The sequence below is a fragment of the Canis aureus genome, chromosome 17 (assembly GCF_053574225.1).
Source record: "Canis aureus isolate CA01 chromosome 17, VMU_Caureus_v.1.0, whole genome shotgun sequence".
Taxonomy (NCBI): Eukaryota; Metazoa; Chordata; class Mammalia; order Carnivora; family Canidae; genus Canis; species Canis aureus.
Genome location: NC_135627.1, coordinates 2689464 through 2709515, shown reverse-complemented (window position 1 = coordinate 2709515; position 20052 = coordinate 2689464). Strand labels below are relative to the sequence as shown.

Genomic DNA, 20052 nt, shown 5'->3' with positions numbered 1-20052 from the left:
TAAGCGCAACTAAAAATCATAAAATGCATCTCTGTTATGAGAATTCATAGCTTGAATTCATAGCCCATTGAAAGAATAGCACCAAATACAAATCAGCCAAAGATGAGACACACAATTTAGAGCCATCACTGGCCTCAGAAATGGAGTCAGGAAGAGCACAGTCCACTTGGTATCACACTGCCTGTCCCAGCCCAGATGCAGGTCAGAGTGGGAAATCATCCAGCTGGTTGGGGGGCCACCAACCAAATTCATTTAGATTGATTTTTTAAAATCACTTTATTTGGGCCAAATCCATTTAAAAAGTTTTTTTTTTTTTTTCTTCCTTGACTGTCTAACTGTATTTGTCTTGGCTTGCTCAGGCCATTTTATCAAAAGAGATCAACCGCAAATTCCTGCCAGTTTTTAGTTGAAAGAACCTTCCTCATTGGCAGGAAAATCAAGAGAACACATACGTTGTAAAGCAGCCACTGTACACGAGTATTCTGGTAGCTCTTGCAAAGAGTGTTGTAGAAACAGGTGGAAGGAAAGAGAAGTGGAAGAAAAAAGCCATTAATATCACACGCACTGTGCCAGCCGCTCAACTCACAGAGTCCTCACAGAAACACACTCACTTAGTATAGACGGTGGGCTTGAGGTGAAACCCTTGCCCAGGGCTCCTCAGGGAGAAAATGTGTTCTTCCCATACAGCCTCAAACCTGGGAGGCTGGAGACCTAGCTAGAAGCTCACACTCACAGAACAGCCAGAAGATCCTGCCAGACATTATAGGTCAGTGACAAACTGATGCTGGCATTCGGGACAAACCTGAACTGTCCCAGCTCAGCATGGCTGGGAGTGAAGGAAGTAATCTAGCTTCAACCAGAATGGGTTTTAAAGTGACTCTGCGAGTGTTTTGGGCCCCCAGACCTGAAGTCTTGGATATCTGACCCATTTTACTGATTTTCTTTCCCACAAATTGACAAATAACAAGTGCCGGTTTCAGCTTAGGTCTTTTGAAACCTTTCATTCTCCAGATGCCTGTCATTCCCCGGGCGATGCAATCTACTCTTGTGAAATATATGAAAATATTGGAACTTTTGGAAAATGATTTAAATTGGGAGGGGATTTGTCATGACAATGTTTTAAACTGTAAATTCCCACACAACTCTTCTAATTTGCTTTAATCTAATTATATTTGCAATCCGTGGTCCCCCTGGCAGGAAGAAGAGAGGCCACCTGCTCCCTTCAGAGGGAAAAACAGTGCTTCCAGGCTTAGGCAGGAGGGCTGGAGTGAGGCTTGCTTCGGTCATGGCTTCTGTAGTTGATAATTGCACAAGTTCCTTCTGTAAGACGCTTGATTAAAATTCTTGATGACTTTGGTAATCACAAGGCTAAGAGAATCTAGTGTTCTTTAATTTGTTCCGTATTTATAATATATCCAGTAACTGTGTGTAGTAACCAGACAAACTCTCCCAAACACGCGGCCAGCTGCGGTTTTAACCTCTACTCGGGTTTGCGTGCTGGCTGTTCCTACAGCCTCATTAACCAGCCAGCCAGGATAGTGACTTCCATTTTAATTCATTCAGTTAGTACAAGTTCCTTGTATAACCTGATCATTTATAAACACTTGGGAGACCAATTCATATGAGCAAGAAATGTGGAAAAGTTTCTGAGCTGACAAAATACTGAAATAAGACATTAGATGTTTTGGGGATGTTAATTCACTCTGTGAATTTTGAAACTTTGGTCAAAAGGAAACTCCTATCACTTTCCTGCTGATATCAGACAAAATGGAACTGGGTGAAGAGGCACAGAGCAGCTTTTCTAGCCCAAAGTCAAGGACAAAACAATGACAATAAGAGAATTATCATTTCATAGGTATTCAAACATACATTCAAAATTATAACTAGAGAGCAAAAGGCTCAGTGTTTTAGATATTCTTCACTAATTTGATTTCTGGGTCCTTGAATGTGATCCCCATTTGTCAATGTTTCTATCACAAACACACACACACAAACAGTACAATTTTATGATCTATTCTCTCGTCTTCCAAAGGAGGGAAATATGGTCACCTCTCAACCTGCACAATACTACTTATGATAGGTTAGATTTTTAAAAATGCCCTAATCTGCTTCAATAAATAAGTGAAAAGGGCTAATCAGAAAATGAAGTGTTTAAGATGATTGGCCTAGATTTCTGCCTCCTGTAAGGATTCTCACATTCATATGCACACACTCTGAGTCGCTCCCTAAAGCCTGATGAGTTCAACACATTGGCCAGTGTTCCATTTTGTAAGTTTTAGCAGAGAACTATTTAAAAGGAAAAACCTAGCCTCACAAATAAACTTATATTTTAAGAAAAAAAAAAAAAAGATGTAGCTCTTGGGGCTTCCAATGCCTCTTAACAGAAAACATCTGCTGGACTTCCTGAATTTTTCTAAGACCTTGAGAACACACCCACACATTTCCAACTTCTGTCCTGACCATTGGGTTGGTTCAGCAACACTCAGTTTTGTAACCGACTGTTCCATCCACAGTTGTTTGGTTTTGCTCTTTATTATATATTTGTACCCATTTGTTTATTCCATCAATACAGTACTGATTAGCTCATTAGTCTGGGAAGAGAACAAGTTTACCTAGGCTCTACACGAGGGTGGGTTGGGTGGTGTTTAGTGCTGGTTTTGGCTTTGCTCAAAGGAACCCACCAACTCATTTTGGTATGGTCCGTGTCCTTTATAATGAAAAACAAAGTAAACTAAAATAACCGGAACTATACAGCATATGCCATTCCACGAAGGCATAAACTCAAGGGGACCTGATGTGATGTGTTGAGAAAAGGGAGCAGGGTTTTGTTGGCAGGTTTGCCTACCTGGGGAGCTAAAAGAAACAAAACTTTTTTTCTAAAAAAGCTTCTTCAAAGTCCACCTTTTGTTTTAGGAAAACGTTCAGCTCTGTTACATTCTAAGCAGCTCTGTTTCAGAGCGGACTGGACTTTGACTTCTCGTCTCACTGACCTGATATTACTTCACCCCGTTCATAGCCACTCACACTGTGAGAGCTTCTTGGTCTAAAAGCTCTTAAACTGAGTTTCTGTGAATCAGTTACTGTTCAAAGCAAAAAAAGTAAAAGGTAGCAAAACATATAATGATGTATTTTGATTCCTCTTATTTCATTTAACTGCATTTTTAAGGTAAACTTTCTGGGTCCATGGATCTCTTCAGGTCTGACACATATTTGAAGGTTCTGTTCTTCCTGCAAAATGGAAGACTCATGAAACTCAGTATAATTGTTCACATATTCAACAAGCCCACGTCTAGGACTCCCATGTGAGTAGGAGATGCAGATTTGCAGAGGCATGGCGGCCGCCCCTCACCGGCGCACCTCTCATGGGAGAGGATGGGATGCTCTCCTAGCCCAGAAGTGAGGTATCACTAGGCATGCCCCGGGTGGGGGGTGATACTCAGAGTGACATCACATGGACAGATCCCAGATGGACTCATCAGTGGGAAAAAAAGCGGGCACCAAGGGTGGAGGTCTGAAAGGCAGTTCCTTGTAAGGAGCAGAGAAAGAAACTCCTGGAAAGAAAGTGGAAAACAAGCAGCAGAGAAGAGGGGCAGTCAGCAAGGAGGACTGGCCAATGGTGTCACATGCCTCAGGGAGGAAGGATGGAATGAAGACCATCTTTAAAGCAAGGGGCCAAGGAGAGAAAAGGGGAGGAGGGTGGGAGCTGGTGGACTGGAGGAATTAAACAATTCCTATAAAATCCAAACACCGCAGATCATTTCAGAGACCAAGCAGGTGGGCTGTGGTTAGAAAATGGGCTTTGCCCTCTGTCTGTGTCTCTGCCTCTCTATCTCTCTCTGTCTCTCATGAATAAATAAATAAAATAGTTTTTAAAAAATGGGCTTTGCTCAGAGGGCCGGCAGGGCATCAATGCTGCCAGGTGCACTGGAGGTGCTTGGGAGGGTAGGCTGGGTGCTGGACCCTCTCGAGGACCGGGCACTGTGGATGCCTGGGTCTCGTGTGTGTGTGTCGGGAAACACCTGCTCACTGGGGCAGGGCGGGATTGGGATTCCCACAGCCCCAGCATGTACCCCTGCTCCGCGCCCTCCACATGCGGGAGAATTTAGCAAGTTCCAGTTGAATTATTTTAGACCATTTGAAATCACCTCACTTTTCCCCTTGGTTTTTGGTTTCTGGGTATTGTTAAGAGGGAGAGAGACTGATGTCTCTGCCCATCAGCCAGTGGCCTTTGGCTTTTCATGCCAATCAGTGTGTCCCCAGGAAACTCCCCAGAGACAAGCAAGTGTCGGGTCCGTGCCTTGCTGTGGGTGTGAGCTTGGGAGGATGAGCTGAAAAGCCATTAAGAAATGGAAGTCCATTCATAGTTGGAAATCATTTTCCAGTGAATCACTGTCAGAGAGAGAAGCCATGCCAGCCTCTGCCTCCTTGACCCTTCCTGCATGTCAGATGGTGGCTTCCAAGAACGTGCTGTTGCTTCACTTGACAAAGAAATCACTGCTGAACCGAGCAGCTGGTGACTCTGTAACAGCGCTGACCACAAGTCCCAGATGTGAAGCAGGTAGTGAATGTGTTTATCACCAGCAGCGTGTCTGAAATCAGAGAAATGGGGGAGAGGCGGGCAGAAGCCTCTGCCTGATCCACGCAGGTGCTGCGGCTTCCTCCACCCACGCACAGGTAGGGAAAAGCGGTGTGGTCACCGGGCCTTCAGCAGCAGCAGGACACCGCCTACCTGGAAATGCATGTCGAGAGAGGCCCTACGCTCGCTCGGTCTTCAGGAAGTGCTGCTGCCACCGGAGCATGCCAGTAAATGAGCAGAGGTGGTCTGCATACAACCCCCCTGTCGCACGACCTGCTCTAACGGGAATCCAGGCCCAACTCGGGGCACGTTCCAGGCAGGGTTAAGTTCCAGGGGGGCGAGCGCATGAGCTTATCACAGCCTAGTTACACAATGAGACATGCATAGTTGTTCATTAATGTATTAATAAGCCAAGCTGATTTATTTCCCTCGTGCGCTGCTAGAAGATGACTTCTCATAGCCAATATCCCGTTTACTCTGGTGTATTCTTTTCCTTTCTGTATTTTTCTCTCTTTCTGTGTATATATATATGCTTTTCTCCCCTCAGCAGTACTTCTAGCTCTGTTTAGGATCGATGCATACACGGGGGTCAGCAAACTGCTTCATTAAGACCTGCTCCCTGAAAGGTGCAGGAGCTGGCAGGGCTCCTGCCGCTGGCGCTGGTCAGAGACATTGGTCCCACGAGGCTGCTGTGGCCCACACGCACCCGGCGGCCCACGGAGACAGGCTGCGTGGAGGGCAGAGCCTCTCCAGGACACAGGGACTCTCTTCCTGGAAATCAGATGGGGATGGACAGGGCCCCCTCCCTGGCCCACATGCAGCTTGGGGCTTGGAGACAGGCTAGATGCACACACAAGTGACAACCACAGGAGAAGGGCGGTGGGACCACAGAGGAGCGGCATTGGGTTTCACCAGAAGAAAGGAGCAAAGGCTGTTCCAGAGAGAAGGAGAACGCCAGCCAGTCCTGGAGATGTGAAGGAACCCAGTTTAGACTGAGGAGAAGGGAGACCCAGCCACTGCAAGGCGGGGTTAGGAGATGACCCCAGACAGACAGGCAGAGGCCAGAGCGCCATGCTCCCACACTCACCGTGGGCAGACGGGGACTGCTGGGAAGACAGACGCCAGCAGTGTCCCCAGCATGGTAGGTGTGGTGGCGTCTAGATTGATGTGCTGCTCTGAGCTGAGTGACGGACAGAAGGAGAAGGATACTCGCTGTTCCTGAGTTCTTGCCGGGAGCAGGACTGTAGGAAACTAAGTAGCAAGTTCACTTTTAGGTCTAGAGTGTCTGTGGGTCCAGAGACAGAGGCGCCAGCAGCAGGGTGGGAGCCGCCTCCTCCAGGCTGCCCTGGCGCAGGGAGAGTGGACCAGGGTCCTCACCTGGAGCAAAAGGAAAGGAAGGGTCGTGGCAGAGCCCAGTCCTTTACAGAATGGAAACCAGGAAAGGGGAGCAAACAAGAAAGGTCAAGGGCACAGAGAAAGCCCAACATGAGCTGATGTCCTCAGTAGGTGCTCCAAGGATCCGGAAGGCTGAGAAAGGCCTGCAGCAGCCATCACACCAGTGTGTCCCTTCCAGGACAGTGTGTCTAGTGGCTGGGCAGAAAGCAGCTCGCACGGGTTCGAGGTGTGGATGGGAGACAGGAACGTGTTGGTTCCGTCCGAATTCAGGAAAGCCGCTCGCAATCCTGACACTTCCCAGAGTGAAGCCACACTCTGAGGGGTGAGGTCAGGGCAGCCAGAGGCTCACCCCAAGGGGTCTCCTGAGTCCCACCAGAGGGCCTCCACGTGGTTCAGACAGCAGCAGCCTGGCCAGGAGCCATCTCCGTCCAGCTACTGTCGGACCACATGCACACTCTGACGTGAAAGGCCGTGCACGGGTGCAGACAGAGACTTCAGCCCCACCCAGTGCTGCCACAACCTGCTGCACACCACACGTCTGGCAGGGCCAACTCAGCGGCTATGCTGATGATGGACAACACAGGAGGGACATCTCCCTAGGACATAAGAACCAGGCCTTTCTGGGGGCATCTCACGAAGATGCTGCACTCCAGTGGTGTGGTGGTTAAACTACCAGGACACAGGTGTCTGCCTTGGAAATGGAGCTGTATTGCATCGTCACCTTCCATTTTTACGGATGAAAATTGCTTCTTCTTTTTTTCGAACAAATGCCTTTGAGAAGAGTGAATGTTCTGGAGGTTGTTTTTGCTCTATGTTATGAGAACAGTGCACCAGCTGAGTCACTTCTCTGGAATGGATGTTAATGTCATTTGGTTTCCTCCCGCCCAGGACCCCGGGTTTCATGTCTGGACAAATGAGCCATCCATTATCTTTCCACCAGACTGAAAAAAGATCAATTTCTCGTGGTTTGTTGTTCTTTTTTTAATTGCGGATGTGTGTTCAGTGTCCGTCCAAATAATCACTCTAGACCGGGGAGTCTTCGGAGGGAAGTCCAGGAAGGCCAGGATGTCCAGATAACCATCTGCAGTGTCAGATGCGATCGTGAGCGCCAGCCCTTGGTTGGCAGGATGGAACCCTGATGGCAGGCTCAGATCTTCAGCTCCCTCACTCACCCTGCGGCCAATGACCATTGTCGTCATGTGGCCCTGACTGGCCAGCAGCTCCGGGGCCTCCACTACGGCACAAACGTGTTATCACTGATAACATCTTTCTAAAAACTTTGCGGCACTATTTCCAAAATATCTGATACTTTTAAAGATGTTAATAAGGAAGACTGAACTTTGAGCTGGCTTACTGTCTGCCATCAAAACTTCCCCGACACCAAATTTCAAGGACAGTGTGGAATGTGAAAAATTAGCGGATGAGAAGGTGCCAGGCCACTCCCCCACCAACCAGCCGTGTTACCTGGTCCGGACCACTTGGGGCCCAAAGTTAGATAACGAGTTTCTCTAGGAGATGTTTGTAAGCTTGTAATTCCACGTGTCCATGGTTAGACATGTGTGGAGGTGCCCTAACGTGCTCCTGACATCCTGGGCATCCTCCAGCTCTCACACATATAACCTGGCCAGTTGATAGACTACCTCCTGCCTGGACAGCCCCTCATGGTTAGGGACCATGGAAGCTCCCACACACTTGATGCATAGACTTCTGCCTCTGGTGCAGACATCTGGTCCTCCTGTTTCCAGAAGCCTCCGGTCATGAGTCTCTGCCCATGTCTCCCTGTGTCTCCTTCAGCACTTCTCCCATCTTTCAGGGGTTCCTTCCTCTCACGCTTGCTCTTAGAAACAGTTACCATTCTCTCTGCAACATCCGATTAGAAGTCACTTTCATACCTTTTTATTTTGTAGCCACCAGCTGTGATGTGGTCTCCTCCTCCATCCAGGGGAGCCTGCCACCCATCAGAAACAGTGGTGGCAGTGCATGGCCTGGTTTTCCTGGTTTGGGTTCCGTGAAGTCACCCAGTCTTTGTGGCCACGACAGCCTTCTCCTCAAGGAAACTGCTCTAGCAAGAGGAGTACACTTGATTTTCCAGCAACTTCACTGTATCTGAAAACTCATTCTCAAAGGTCCAGCTAACCCTTTATCTGGGAAATGCTTAATGATTTAGTCTTCTTACCATAAGAAAACCTCCTCATCCATTGAGAAGCCCACTGGCATGATCTTCCCCCAATAGCAGATCTGTCCAAGGACGCTGAAGAGAGTGCAGTGCGGTCTTGAGATCCATCCACCTGCCCCGCTCAGGGGTCTTGATGTCCTGACGTTGCCACCCAGCATCCTGCAGTCCCCAGCCCCCCTTGCATACCTTTTGACCAGAGTTGCTAAAAAGTAACAGAAGTGATTTGTTTGAGTTTCACCTTCTCTTTCTGCCCAGGTCACTTTCTAGCAGGAGGGGGATTAATGAGCCATGAAATGGCCACAATTGAGCAGCATTGGGTTACAGAGAGGAGCAGGTTCTTAGATCATCACCCCAGGCTTGTGACTGGCTCTGTTTTGTTGGGTCGGCATGAACCCCAGGCACCCATCTGCTTGTTTCTATCAATTTGTCCGTTGCCTTTGGCTTAACTGTAGTCTCGTGCAGATCCATGAAAGAGACGTGTTCAGAGTCCAAAGTCATATCTGTTACTCAAGGGGGGTTCATAGGTGCAGCTATAGGCCCGGTCCCTCCTCAAGCCAGCCGAGCGGCCCGCCCACCCCTTGCCTCACCCTCACCCTCAAGACTGCCATGGGAGCACTACCTGCCCCGCTGAGGGTTTGCAGTCCCTTTGCTGTGGGAGGATGCTCCACGCTGTGAACACTCTCAGCTCTAGAAGTGTCGGGATCCACCTCTTGGAACTCTGCCCTGGGTCTGGGTCTGTTGGGTCCTCCAGCATCTCTATCTTCTTAGGATACCTTCCTCTGGGCAAGTCAAAAGGGAAGGGTATTATGAAATAATTAATTGCTGTCAGCTCAGCTACCCTGTGAAAAGAAAAACAGAATTTGATATATCTTTAGACACCATTGGAATTCTGCGATGAAAATTTTCATCAGAATTCTCCCCATAGGAAGTTCGCTCCCCGTGACAAACGAGGGACCTGCCCTTTGTTCCAAGGAGGACCAAGGGGGTCCTGCCCTTTGTTTAGGTGTCATGGTAACCTAAAACAGTCACAGAATCTGGGAAGCAGCAAGTCTGAGGTCGGAAGTGGGGCGGGGTCTGGCTCCCCAGGAGCGCGAGTGAGCGCCACCCCGTGCTGGCCGTGAGAACCGCAGGGGCCCCTGGCCTGCTGGTACAAAAGGCAATGAGGTGTCTCCTGCTCATGTAAAGTTAAATTTTTATTCTAAAACAGAAATGTTCAGTAAGCGTTGAAAACCTTCCTCTTACAGCTTTTCACAGACCCGCATTGGCAAACTCACCCTTTCCCCCCATAACCTTTACTCATCCTGAGTCACAGCCCTTGTGCAAAATGGTTTGAGCATATTCAGCTTATCACCCACGGCTGTCCTTAGACGGCCTGGCTCGAATATGACCAGAGCTGAACCCCTGGAGGAGGGAGCCCTGGCATTCCAAATCCCTGGCCTGTGTCCTAGCTCTTGACTCCAACAGATGACATTCTTTATCTGTCAGATCCTGCAGTTTTGACCGGGCTGGTGCCCCTTCCCACCAGCCTGGGTGGTCTCCATTTGGGATCCATGCTAGAGGCCTGGGCAGTACCCTCCCTGACCCTGCAGACAGGTAAAACCAGATCGCCCAGCAGGACCTGTAATCAGTGATCTGCCAGGGGCCGGTGTGGAGCAAGGCAAAGATCTAAGGCCAGAGGTGACATGCTTTGGCATGCTGGAACTCAGAACCAGACAGTGACAGCTCTCCACAGTATAACCCGCTGGCGCTGTGCTTCACAAGTGCCCCAGAAATAGTGAACTCATTATAATGACCCAAAAAGGGTCTAAAAGCAAAAGGCCAGGGCACCTGGGTGGCTCAGTGGTTGAGCATCTGCCTTTGGCTCAGATCATGATCCTGGGATCCTGGGATCAAGTCCTGCATCAGACTCCCCACAGGAAGCCTGCTTCTCCCTCTGCCTGTGTCTCTGCCTCTGTGCGTGTATCTCTCATGACTAAATAAATAATTTAAAAAAAAATAAAAACATAAAATAGAAGAAGGCCCTTTCCCAACACCCAACACCCACTTTTACACCCAACGATAAAGGCCGTTGGCGTTGGGAATGTCAGTCATGCCTCTTGGCAGGCAGCGTCCTACGTCACTCCTCACTCAGGGGCCCTGCCCGTGTGACTCGAGTGACGAATCAGATGAAGCAGCTGCCTTTCAGGCTTACTCAGGCCTCTGGATGGGACACTGCTCACAGCAGTGATGCAAGCCCAGCATCCAGTGGCACCACTTGCAACTTCTCACAAAATACACTTGAAACGTAGTTGCTTCTCTTAAAGCTTCTGAAGACTTAGCTCAGGTAGGTTAGCTAGGCTTTAAAAGGTGAGGGATGTCATTTTGTTAGAATGAAATGATTTTTTTTCAGAAAAGAAACTGTGACAAGAAGTAAAAAGAAGTGGCCCAAACTGTGCCGTGCCCTGTGGAGCTGTCAGCTCTGGCACTCTCTGAGCCTGACTCCTCTGACAGGAACAGCAGGGCTTTTAGGACAGGATCCGAGGCGTCTCTGAGGACTGGATGCAGGAGTTCCATCAGACCCAAAGCAACCCAAGTGAGCCTGCTGTGTTGTGTTTTTTTTTAAGTCACTGGAATAAGGTTCCTGGCCTTCAGGGATTTGCTTCTCTAACGACCCTGGAAGTGAAAATATCATAAAGGCTGAAAATACAGGAAGATTTCATCCTAAGGCACCTTGCTGGGCTGCAGTTGCCATCTACCATGAGGAGCTTCACTCAGTCCTCTTACAAGGGGGCCAGGGAGCAAGCCTTAGGTCTTAAAACTAAAGATCTTAGAAGCCTTGTACATTCAGTTGACAAACATAAGCAAGGCCTCCAAGGGTCAGTAGTGGGAGTCCCCTGGCCATGGCAGGAACCCCGAAAGCACCGTCACAAGGATGCTGTGAAGTGCTACTGGGTGGAGGGTCCACAGAGCTGTGGGTAAGACCCTTCACCTCCCTGGGCTGCTACCTCTCCAGTCCTGTGTGGGAATTAGATTTGTTCCCTGGCTCCCAACCCTGGCTGTGCATCTGAGTTGCTTGGGGACATTGTCAAAGATATGGATTTCCAGACTCTTCCTCCCCACCCCAAAACTGCTAGACTAGAAATGCTTGAGGTTTGAGACTTCCCTTAACTGATGCTTTGGCAGCCAGCCAAGACCGGTCCTGGGGCAGAGACCACACCCAGGGTGATTTTCTCAAGCTCCAAAGCACACCCCAATCACTCTGGATCCTGTGGAGATGCCAATTCAATTCAATGGGTCTGGGGCGGCCTGAGGACCCTGCGTGCTAATGAGCTCCAGGTGCCGGAATGCAGCCTCTCTGAGGACCTTCTCCAGATGCTCTCTGCGGGGCCTTCTGAACCGGATATTTTATGAAGCCTTCGGGAAAACAATAGGTGGTGATCGGTGGAGAAACAGAGATGCAGGTCTGGAAAGTGACATGATACTGGTCTAACCTGAAATGACTGTCGCTTCCTAGGAGAATCTTCCAAGAGAATGAGGCCGATGCTCCTGGACCCGAAAGACAGGCATTTTGTACAATATCCAAGAAGGGAACGTTCTTTTACCCAAAATAAAATGAAATCCATACCATAGGTGGGAACTTTGGAGCTGAGTTTCTCTTGAGTTTCTGTATACTCACGTTTCTGTGTTTTTACTGTTTCTCCCTGCCTCTGCAGAGGCTCAAGCATGGGCCGGCCACATCGGATGTTACCCCTTGGAGTCCCTGCTTGTGAGCCGCGTTGGCTCCTAGTGTTCCAGCCAGTCTGGAAAACAGTTCTGCAACTTGCTGATAGAATTAAACAGACTCTTACCATCTGACCCGGTAATCCTGTTCTTGGGTATTTACAAAAATGTGCCTGTACAAAAAAAAACCATACTTGAGTGTTTATAGCAGCCCAATACACATGCCCAAAAACCAGAGGTAATCCAGGTGTCCTGCAGTGAGCAAATGGATAAAGAAATCATGGTAGTGGGCTGGGACACAACACTCGCCGGTGACCAGAAGGAGCAGCTGGGTGAACAGCAGGGTGGGCGAGCCACCAATGAGACATGTGGCTGAAAGAAGCCAGACTCGCCGCGGGACATGCCACTGTGGGGTCCCACTTGCACGATCATCTGGAAGAGGCAGAAGCAAGCTGGAGGGGGAGCTGAGGCTGCCCGAGGCCAAGGAGGAATACAGAGGGCCCTGGCAAGGGGCTCTGAGTGCCGTAGAACTCACACGACCTCGCAGCGAAACCACGGGCTGTACTGTAAATTTATAAATAAACTCTTAAAGAAATGGAAATGGTATATCACTTCACAAAAACAAAATAACAGACAAGTAGGTCAAAGCCAGGGAATGAGGAGGAGGTGAAAGGGGAGGTATCACCCCTTCTGAGGACAGAAAGTGTGGAGCTCTCTTTCAAACTTGTCCTCTTTGGGGACATTTCAAATAAAGATTAACAGGAAAAAAATTTTTTTTAAATCTGTGTGCCACACCAAGTTGAAACCCTCCCTTACTTTTAACCTCTTTCCCTTTGTTGGCCAAATTTTTTTTTTTCCTAACAGACCAGCTCAGTATAATGCCAACCTCAAGAATAGTTTTCTTTCATGTGACTGTTTAGTCTAAATGCAAAGTGGATATAACTGCTGGTTCTGTTCCTGGTCTGTGCCAATGACTCCAAAAAGGCGCTGTGCACGCCTGCTGGCCTGGTTGATAACCTCAGCGGAGAGCCGGGCACCTGAAGGCCCCAGACGTGTGTTTCCTGCGGCTCCCCCATCTGCAGGCAGCATTCCGGGGGCTGTTGGTCCATCACGGGGCAAGGACAGAAACTCACAGGGCCTACGTACATCACTAGGAGTGTAATCGGAGGAGACTAGTGAGGGATTGGCAGGTGCAGATGACACATGCAGATGAGTGGCCTGCCACCAATGGGGCATGTGTGCACAGCTAACCGTTTTAATTACCTATGGTTGCATGATTTGGTAACTCCAGAATCGCCTCCTTCTCTGGCTGTCGCTTTCTGATCTGTAAGTGTAGCTGGAAGCCCTTGTGTCACAAACTCGTGAGGATAGAAAGGCCACTTGGTGAGGATGCTCTGAGCATTAATATTGTATTCTGTGCCATTAGTGCTCAGTTAGAAAGAGTGTTTGCTGCCTCTGGGAAGCCGATCCCCCCAGAACCTGCTCCTCCAGCCCGTCCTCGGCTGCCGTCTGTGCTCCCCAGGGCCCTCGGCTCAACCACACGCGCTCTGTGTCTTCTTGGAAGACGGGAGCCTTGGGAAATCACGTCGGTGTGTTGGGCAAGCAATCGCGTTTAGACAAACGAAATGTATTCATTGCTGCAAGCAGGGGAAGACTTTCCCAGAAGATCGACTTTTCCAACATATGCCAGGCAAAATCACACTCAGACCATAAAAAGCGTGGCCTCACATTGGGGTAAAAGCCCTCAAGTGTGATGGCCCATGTGCTGCCTATTTTTAGAATAAGGAACAGAGTTTCCAGAAATTTTGCTCCTATGGGTCGGGAACAAGAGATGATCCAGCGTTTCTCCACTTTAAAATGTGTATCCGTCTAAGTCAAATCATTTCAGGAAAAACAGCACGGCAGTGTCTTACAAGTACCGGTGGGGACTCTGGTTTTGTTCTTTATGAAGACTGTGTGTCGTGGAAGCCAGGGACATCCTGGACTTGTCTTTGACTCCTGGACTTCATTTCAGCCTGACCGGCTTCTGGTTCTGCGGCTGGGTGGGCTGAGCGCTGGACGGCTCTCTTTCTGTCCACCCCGCGCTCCACAGACCAGATTCCAGACACAGACTCCAGACGAGGTCTTAGTTTCTGTGCGTTTTTTTTTTTTTTTTCATTTCCCTAGCAGACATTTTTAAATAGCATTTGGCTAAGTTTTTCTAATAAGGCATTTTAAGTGTCCACTCTTCTTCCTTTGCAAATTATCTATCTTGTAAATTCACTTATAAGGACGTACCAGAAGGACTTGGTCAAATGCGACATGCCTGTGAACACCAGGCCTTGTCTTCTTAATCTCTGCCTTTATCAGACTCCTTTTCTGTTTGTTTTTAGGTTAATTTTATCATGTATTTTTTACATGGAATTCAGTGAATACTGACAAATGAGTACAGCTATGTAACAACCACCAGAATCGAGATATAAAACAGATTTGTGGCCCCCACAAAGCCTCCATCTGTCCCCTCCCTCCACCTCTACCCCTGGCCACCACTGCTCTAGGTCCTGTCCTTGGTTTTGCCTTCTCGAGAATGTTGCATAAGTCAGATAGTGTAATAGCATCCTCTCAACAGGACAGGCGGCATGTGCTTCCCTCCAGACCTGTCCTCACTATTGTGTACATGGGGTTAGGGTTGGGTATTGCTAAGTGGCGTTCCACTTTATGAACATACCAGTTTGTCCACTCATCAGCCAATGGACATTCAGATTCTTTCTGGGTTTTAGCTAAAATAAATCGAGCCATTGTGAACAGTTACCTGTAGGACATATGTTTAACTTTATAAAAAAACTGTCACGCTTTTCCAGAAGGGCTGCCCCACTCTGCATCTGCACCAGCAGACTCCTCTGAAGCCCCCCCCGCAGGACCCCGCAGGACCCAGGGTGGTCTGCCTGTGTGACCCACCGCCCCAGGGCTGCGGTTGTCTTACCTCAGACCTACCTGGTGGCCAGCGGTGCAGACCAGCTTCTGTGCACTCGGTTTCCATCTGCTCACCTTCTCTGAGCAAGGGTCTGTTGAGATCTCATGTGGGTTTTCTCTCATTCTTGATTTCTAGGCATTCTGTCTGTATTCTGGATAAAAATCATGTATCGGATATGTGTTCTAGAAATATGCTCCCCAGAGGCCTGCTCCTTATTTCTTGACAGTATCTTTAAGATCAAACCCTCCAGTGTTTTCATTTTTTTTTCTTTCATGGCTCATGATCTTTGTGTCTCATCTGGAAATGTTGGCCTAACCCAAAGTCACCAAGACTCTTCCCTGTGTTTTCCTTTAGAAACATCAGAGTTTAGCTCATAGGTCCAGGCACAGGACCCATTGTGACCACACTTTTGTACCTGGAGCAAGGCAAGGGTCAAGGTTTGTTTCCTTAACATGGATGTGTTCCCTTTGCATAGATGCTGGTGCTACAGTCTGTGCCAAATAATTTTGGAAAGCAGGAATTCTAAAGCCAGTATGAATCTACCCCAGATAGGTGGAACCCTTCATTTGGAACAGTACTCGTGGCAAGGCTGATGTTCTGTTATATGAAATAAGAAGCTATAGACAAAAGGTGACAGATTTAGCAGGAGCTCTGTGTGGATTAGGCAGCTGCCCATTGCTAGTTGTGTGTTACTATACAGGTTGGGGACTATGCAAATAAGTCCACGTTATTATTAGCTTGGAATACAATGTCCGTTCATCCTGCCAGGCTCATCCAAAAAAAAAAAAAAAAATTGCTCACAAATGGTAATGATTGTCCCTAAGAACAGTAGATTCCAAGTTTTAGTGAAGGAATTGGTTTTTTTTGGATCCTAAAAAGTAGTCCTTCCCGGCTTCTGGGCCATTTTTATGTATTTTCTAACGAGCTGGGACTTGGGCTGGAATCCCCAGAGGGTCACCAAGAAGGGCAGCCTCTGGAGGGCCGAGAAAGCCTGGAATCCACTGCCAAAAGCCGAGGAAGGGAGGGGCTGCCCAGGGGACTGGAGAGGATATGGGGTGTCTGCTGGGACCCACTGCCCATAAAAGGCAAGACAGGAAGAGCAAACTTCAGAAAGAGAAGGGATTTCCTACTATTCACATGTTGGCCAGTAAGTCATGAAAGGTTTATTCTTATTTTACCAGGAAAATACTGTACTGTAAATTTAAAATCCTGATGTGCAGGGAAGCAGGTTTTATCCTTGGAAACACTTCTCTTTATCCATCCCTGGAAAAGGAAGCTCTTCTGACGCTCCTGCCCACCGAGAACTGTACGGATAATAAGCTCTGGATGGAAACAGGCACTCCTTGGGGTGGTGGGATGGGAGGTGACCCTTGTGGGGCCCCCACTGCTCACCAGTCCCGCTCCTTCATGTCAGTGTCTGAAGGCCCAGAGTTATCCACTGGTGCTCCCAGTTGATGCAATCCTACCTTTTCTCAGAAGTGAAACTTCCAAGTTCAGGAAAGCTAGTAAGTGTCAGGACTTTAAGAGCATTCTGTCCACCGCCGTGGTATTTAAGCAATGTGTATTCAAGTCTGGACTCATTCTATCCGCCTTTTCAGGCTTGAGGTTCCAAAGCTGACCCTGGATCCCACACATACTCCACCAGTGATTTGAAGAAGGGAGAGACAGGGAGCAGCCATCCATCCTCGCAGGGATCAAAGTTTACTCTGGCCTGTTGCAGACAGCACTGGAGCATAAGACCATGAACATTTAATTAGGAATAGTCCTTAGCAAACATAACTATTAGATTTTCCTTTGCCTGATGCCGTAAGCTCAACCTTTCTTCTAAAATCCTCCTTCATGCTTGAGATTTTTATTAAAAGATACCAGTCCTGGGCAGCCCAGGTGGCTCAGCAGTTTAGTGCTGCTTTCGGCCCAGGGCCTGCTCCTGGAGACCTGGGATCGAGTCCCACATCAGGCTTCCTGCATGGAGCCTACTTCTCCCTCTGCCTGTGTCTCTGCCTCTCTGTGTGTGTCTCTCATGAATAAACAAATAAAATCTTTAAAAAAAAAAAAAAAAAAAGATACCAGTCCTGCTATGGGAACGTCAGGAAGGGAAGGAGGGTGGTGTGGGGCAGTGAGCCTCACACTCTGCTGCACAGAGTAACTCCTGGAGATGGTGTTCACTACACCTCGGCAGGGGTGGGTCTGGGCCAGGCCTAAGACTCTGCATTTCTCATGGGCTCCCAGGTGTTGCTGACACAGCTGCCAGACCTCACTCTGAGCAGCAGCAGTGTAATGGCAGGTGGAAGGCTTTGGGATCACCCTATCCCAGACCTAACTGCGTGACAGTTGGCTCTTTGGGGGTGATGGTCAGTCATGCATTCGGCAGGGGGTATGAAATGAGATAAGCAGTTTTTGAAAACCTGTAACAGTGCTTCATCCCAGAAGATGCACAGTTAAATGATGCTTATCTTTGTCCTGTTTCTCAGCAAGGAACACATGGATATGAATCAGATTGTCTGGTGGGTGGGGATCACATACTCTCTCCTCAGTGTCTGCTGGCTTTTAACAAATACTTTGTGGAAATACGTTTATCAAGTAAATTGCAAGAATCTTAGGAGCTTTTGAGATTTGTGCAAAGTCATCCCAACTAAAATCCAACTCTGTCTGGGGTAATTTTTGTTTTCAGTATCACTTCCAATAGAAGGAAGGGAAGATATGGAAACAAGTTTTCCTATTGTGACTTTTCCACCAAGGATGGAAGTTGAAGGTCATTAGCACAAAGGAAGATCCTTTTCATTACCTGGTCATTCCAGCCACTCATTACAATCAAACTAGATGCCCTGGCGGGCAGGATATCCTCGGGGAAATCTCAGGGCTGACTGCTGAAACACAGCCAGGTCTTAGACCTTGACGTCAATGCCCATCTAGCTCTAGCAGCACAGGGCGTACCCCGTGGGCAAGAGCGAGGGTCTAGTCCCTGGGGACTAAGGTCTAATTCAGAGTCTCTCCAGACTCTTCCTGGCCCTCCCCAGGGCGGAAGCTGGATGGAATTTGTGAAATGTTCCATCTGTGAGAAGCTCAAGATAATCTCTTCAGAATGACACCACCCTCACACCCACTACGAGGGCTGTAATTTTTAAAAAATGGAAAATAACAAGTGCTAGCAAGGTTGTGGAGAAATCAGGAACTCCCACACATTGCTGCTGGGAAGGCACATGGTGAGGCCACCGTGGAAACCAACATGGAAGCTCCTGAAAAAGTTAAACAGAATTGCCCAAAGAGATGGCAATTCCATTCCTAAGTTTATACCCAGGAGAGTTGAGAAGAGGTACTCAATTCAACAGGTGTGTGCGTATCCACCGTGGCACTATTCACAGCAACGCTATGGTGCAAACACCCCCAGTGTTCATTAATGGATGGATGGACAAATTGTGGCCATTCATCCACTGAATGTGGTCCAGACATGAAAGTGAATCAAGTACTGTTTGGTGCTACCACACAGGAGAACCTCAAAAATGTTGTGTGAAGTGGAAGAAGTCAGGCACCACAGATCACATAACCTACATATGACTCCAGATGCTTGAAATACCCAGAATGGATAGATCCCATCAACACCCAGAGCAGATACCAGTCTGGTTAGGGGACCAGGGGCTAGGGTAGGGTGGTAGGGAGTGACTGCTCAGTGGGTATGGGGTGATGGAAATGTTTCAGAACCAGAGAGAGCTGGTGTATAGAGAACATTGTGAATGTGCTGGGAACCACTTTAAAATGGCTGGTTTTATGGGAACTTCGCAGTGACAGCCTGCTCCAGAAAAGGAAAGACTCGTTTTATTCCCAAAGCCAGACTTCCCATCCAAGAAACAAAGACTAAAAAGAAGTCCACTGACAATGGCAGGAAAGTGAGTACATGATGTCGTGATCACTTTTCCCATCAAAGGGAATCAAGGAAAAGCTCCAGGAGGGCACAAGGAGACTGTGGGTTTCCATCGCAAAGATACACACGTTCCGCTTTGATTGAAAGCAGATGCACCCTCCTCATCGGCTGCATGTGGTAACCCCCCAGATGGAGACGCCACTTATAGACAGTAGAAATGATGGTGCTAATGAACAGCATTTATCCCCCAAAGGCTGCTCACTGTAAACACGGACAAGCTGCAGGCCTCACTACGATTAGGAGCAGTTGAAGGCTTAGGGGCTTGCCACGTTGTCACAAGACAGTGACATTCTACCAGCCACAGACAAAACTGAGCACAACCGGGGGAAATCCACAAAAGTCAGAATCAAACTCACAGCAAATGTTGCGTGCTGAGGCCCCTGAGCACTAGCCTGGGGTGAGTGGAGGATTCGTGTGTCCAAGGTCGGCCTGCCCACCTTCCGACACAGCCGTCTTGGAGGAAGAGGAGGTGAGCGAGGGGTCACAGTCCCCTTTTACCACGTTCTTCAAAGACTGCATACAATGCTTGTGCTCCGACTCAGTATTTGGTGATTTCTGCCTTGACTAGACCCTCTGGAACACGTAGAGGGTAGAGCTGGAGAAGCCAGTGACTCCAGAACTGGCCTTGGCCCAGAGGAAGCCCCGAGGGGACCTCTCAAATCTCCCCTTTGTTGGAGTACAGGGGTCCCCCGCTTCGGGATAGATCCCATCCGTCAATGGCACCTTAATCTCCATTGTGTATCTTCCACCCCAGAGAAATTCTTCACCTCTTCCCCCACATCCAAAAGTAGAGGGCAACGTAAGAACAGTAACAAAGCCCAGAGGTGAGGCCCCTATGGCCCTCGGCCAGGTGAAAAATAGTCCCTGGCACAGACAGACCCTGTCTTGTTTATCCATCATCCTCCAGCGAGCACTGTGCTTCCACTCTTTGGCTGTTGGGGAAGACGCTGCAGCAAACACAGGTGTACAGACACCAGTTCATGTCTCTGCTTTCAGCTTGTTGGAGTAGGAGGACCCCCAGAATGAAATTACTGGATCATCGGGCAGTTCTCTGTCTCATTCTTGGAGGAACTGCCATATGCACCCCCATCAGCTGCACCATCTCACGTTCCCACGCACAGGGCTCAGGGCCTCGATTTGTCAACATCCTTACCGGTTCAGCATTTTGTCTTTTTACTTTTTAATAATAACCGTCCATGTCCAATGGCTACGGGCATAGATGTTTATAGGTTGCAGAAACCTGTAATTCTCCTGTGTATGTAAGTAGTGTGTGTGGAGACAGGGGAGATCACTTAAACATCTGGGGATCATTTGATACCGGGGTGCAGTCCACA

At 48.5% G+C, this 20052-nt stretch overlaps 1 protein-coding gene and 1 long non-coding RNA gene across 5 annotated transcripts in view; one reads left to right on the top strand and one right to left on the bottom strand.

Moving 5' to 3' along the window:
* Nucleotides 1-20052, top strand: part of COL4A2 (collagen type IV alpha 2 chain) — a 169972-nt gene that overhangs the window by 81591 nt on the left and 68329 nt on the right. The window lies entirely within an intron of this gene.
* On the bottom strand, nt 4655-15132 carry LOC144287707 (uncharacterized). Of its 2 annotated transcripts, none has more exons than XR_013355452.1 (3): nt 14820-15132; nt 5664-8986; nt 4655-5540 (listed from the first exon to the last, which is right to left on the bottom strand). It is a non-coding gene; the product is annotated as an uncharacterized LOC144287707 (long non-coding RNA). The 2 variants fall into 2 exon arrangements; XR_013355453.1 differs by having other exon boundaries at nt 4655-8647; nt 8767-8986.